Raw genomic sequence first — 4,260 nt, forward strand, 5'->3', positions numbered from 1 at the left:
CTACTTTTTTGTTTTTCATTAATGTCATAGGACATGGGTCCCGCTGAATATTAAGTACTTATTAGTACTTTTTACTGTCATAAACAACTATTCTCCTTATTTAATTTTTATTTGTCTGTATTTAAGAATATTTTTTTATTTTTATCTATTCATTTTCACATATTAAGAAATATGATTTTTTTTAATCCATATTTTGCTTTCAGCATTAATTACTTATTATTTTTTAAGATCTAATACTATTAAAGATCAATCAATAAAATTAGTGTGGTAAATAGTTATATCAATTATTATTTTTTAAATTGGTGTGCCAAATTTAAATATGACAAGTAAAAATGAATAAATAAATAAATAAATAAAGTAATACATGTTATTAGCTCTTATATTAAAAATATTTTCTTTTATTTCACTTGCTTATTGTGATAAATTAAGAAAATTAATTATTTTCAAGTAATTATCTGAAATACTAATAGTTAATTCAAAATTTTGAAATATAATTAATAGTTCAACATGTCAGTTTTGATCATTAAATGAAAGATTGTGGGTATTATAATTTTTAAAATATTTTTTAATATCAGGTTGCTTGAAAAAAATTGTTATTTCTATTTTGTCATGTGGACTGTATCAACATTTTTTTTTTAAAACCACTCTTTTCAATTAAATTATACATTATGCCTTATCCAGTATTGAAATGCATTAAATTTGTAGGGCCATTAGACTTTCTAATTTGACAAATGTACAAGATGCTAAAATCTTTTTTTTTTTTGGTTCTAATGATAATGGTTATCTAAATGTCTTCCATATAATTTCTCATTTGAATCACATGAAAAGTAAATAATTTCATCATTATACATTTCATTTGAAAACTCAGATTATTATCACTGTTAAATTTAGTATTCCTTAAATTTAATATAATTAGGTCATTTAAAAAAATGATAATTTATTAATAAAAATTAAATAAATATTATATATTTTTAATTTTGTTCTTATACCAAATTTTATTTTTATTTTACCAAATTAAGAGAAATTTATTATTTTTTCTTTATATTGACTTTATGATTAAGTAACTATATTAAATATTAATAGTCAAATTTAACTTTCAATGAATAATTAATAAAATTAATATATGATAAATAAATTTCTAATAAATATTTTCTTATGAGTTATGTCAAGTCAATATAGACCAAGTAAAACGAAATTCAAAATGATATTTATTAAGTCGGGTTCATGACTATATGTTTCAATGTACAAAATTTTGATAAAATAAAATCTTCAAAGTTAAATGATAATTTTTTGAAATTTAAATTTAAATTATTAAAACATATATAATAATTTTATATAAAAAATAATATCATATAAAATTAAATGAAAAGGATAATAAATTCAACTTTTACCACATTAAGGTTGAAAAATATCTTACTCTTGCTATATTCCTTAAATAATTAACAGTTTAGACTTTAGTTAGGATATTAACAGTTCTTCAATTTTATTTGAAAAATAAATAAATATACATATTTATCCTGATATTTGTTGTTTTAACAAAGATATATATTAACAATTTCAATTTTTTATAACATTGGGCCCGTGTCACGGGGCCATTTCCTCTAGTATTTAATTAGATAAATGACTTTATCTTATAACCCAAATAAATTTTGGAGAAACAATCTAATAAAATAAATATTTCTACTATATTTACTTATTTTTCCTATAGTTTGAAATAATTACATTTTATCTTAGCCAAATACACCTAGAGACATGTTTTTTGCTACTAGATTCACTGAAATAGGGAGAGGGAGGCGAGCGAGAACATGAGGGAGGCGAGTGAGATTAGTCTATGTATCTCAGACACATGCGAATCACACTAAATATAAGATTTTAGTGTGATTCGCATGTATTACTAGATATGCGAGCAAGATAGGAGAGTGGAAAACGAAAAGGGAGATCAAATGCGAACAAGATTTGTCTATGTATTCTAGTCAGATACATGCGAATCCACTTGAATACAATGTATCTAGAACAAATTAATAAACCTAATTTTGATCCATGATCTCGAAATACATATATTTTGACATATCTGAACACACCAAAATCTTATTAGATTCATAATATTGCAACAGTATCTAAACAATTAGCTCATGCATGAGCTTAGATTTTGCATTATAAACATTTCTTTTTAGAATAGTAAGTATATATTCTCTAGAAGTGGTTGAAACATAATTGCATAGTATATATATTACAATTATTGATACCAGTGGATGAAAAACGAAATTTATGTCACTTTTCTTGAGAAATGTAGTTATACAAGTTGTAAGGGACAAGATTAGATGCTATACCATCTTTGATTTTAAAAGAAGAGTAAAAAAAACCTCTCCCTTCCCCCTTCTAGTCTATATATATTATTGAATAATCATGGTAAAGGATATCAACACTTGTCCTCTACAATTTTCTTATAGTGTCACTACATTTTTTTCTTTCCAAGTCTTTAGTAAAATGGGTCTAAAGTCTGTGTTGTGTGCCAAGATAGAAATGAAGGCTAATAAGGATGTGTTTCATGATGTTTTTACAAATAAACCACACCATGTCTCTACTATGTCCCTTTGCATGTACAAGGTTTTGAACTTCTTGAAGGTGACATTGGAACTGTTGGATCCAAAATTTGTTGGAACTATACCCTTGGTAAGTTAAATATTTAAAAATGTCCTAATATGCCCCACCCCGCCCCACCCTTTCCCTCCCCTCCCCTACTCATTCCATCCTCATAGAATTTAGATATATACATATGTTTTTAGAATAATATTATTTTACTTTCATATCGAACACGAAATATAGATAAGGAATCACTATCAAAATGGAGTAGCGGGTGCAATCTATAAAAGTGTAGTGCGTTTACAAAGATTTATCATCCACAACCTACTTGAAAATTTTGGTTCTTTTTACAAATTTGATAATGATAAAGTTGTGAATCTAAAAATTCATTTCGGCCAATTGAATCTTCTCGAACACTCTTCGATCCTCATTTACGCTTTTGGTATTGACTATAAATGTCATCCGGCTCCTCATCTAAGTTCAACGGATAAAAGAATGCCTTTTTTCTGGAAGTTTCTACGATAGTTTTTTCAACTATTTTAGCGATTATGATTGAGATAAATCTCTTTAGATGGTCTTTTAACATGTCAAATCTATGTTGTTTCTCATTTCTAACTCTTTTTTTTTTGTACGGTAGATGGGGAAAATAAGATCTCCAAACAAATACTTGAAACTATAGATCATGAAAAAAAGGTGCTCACATTCAAAGAACTTGAAGGAGATGTAACAGATAAATATGATAGTTTTAAAGCAACTCTTCATATCGAAACAAAAGACGAAATCGATTTGGTTAGCTGGACATTGGAGTATGAAAGGCCAAATGAGAATGTCCCTGAACTTATAAGTGTGTTGAACTTCGTTGTTGGTATGACAAAAGCTATTGATGATCACCATGCCAATTGATGAATTGATAGGATCTATGTTGCTCATTCTCTTCAAAAATGTCATCAAGTGCGTATCGGATCCTTTAAAAATAGTGCATATTTGAAGGATCTGATACAAGTGTGGGAACATTTTTGAATAGTCTGAGCAACTTAGGATGGGATCATATATAAGCATGTGAGCTTTACATAAATAAACTTTGCTTTGTTTGTTGTTTGCAAGTATGGTAAAAAAAATAATCCTTGTTGGTTGTGTACTTTCTTTTAATGTCTGTTGTGTCTTTCTCATGTAAGTGATATGTTGTCACTATGTTAACCTTTGTGTTGTGTAACAAGACATGGGAAGGAAGTTTATATATATTACTCTTCGCCTCTTCCTAATTTATATAGTCATATAGTGGTTGTTATTTTTTAAAGGATCAAGTATATTTTTGTACTATCAGAAATAATTTAAATATATCTCTTCTATTGTAATTTGACACTTAAATTTGTCCTTATTTACATACAGAAACATGTATAAAAGCTCAAAATCAAATGACCTAACCTCACTTTTAAATAGTTATTTCCTTTAGGAGTTATATCACAACTCAGACCGTTGTGATTGGAACCCACACTAACCCTTCGGTGGGAGAACCACTACCACAACCCAAACCAAGCAACTAAACAAAAAACTAAAGCATTTAAGGATACAAAACAAGTTAAATACTAAGGAAAGAAATAGGGAGTTCCCATAAACTCCAACAAAAGTCTGTCAACTAAACAAATGCAAAAGAAATAACCTATAACTAGGGCTGGC

At 27.3% G+C, this 4,260-nt stretch overlaps 1 pseudogene; it reads left to right on the top strand.

The window, feature by feature from the left end:
* The first annotated feature begins 2,436 nt into the window (after positions 1 to 2,436).
* Positions 2,437 to 3,489, top strand: LOC125817100 (kirola-like; annotated as a pseudogene).
* Positions 3,490 to 4,260: the final 771 nt, after the last annotated feature.

Source organism: Solanum verrucosum, unplaced genomic scaffold, assembly GCF_900185275.1.
Source record: "Solanum verrucosum unplaced genomic scaffold, falcon-dt-bn FXZP01000094.1, whole genome shotgun sequence".
Classification (NCBI taxonomy): Eukaryota; Viridiplantae; Streptophyta; class Magnoliopsida; order Solanales; family Solanaceae; genus Solanum; species Solanum verrucosum.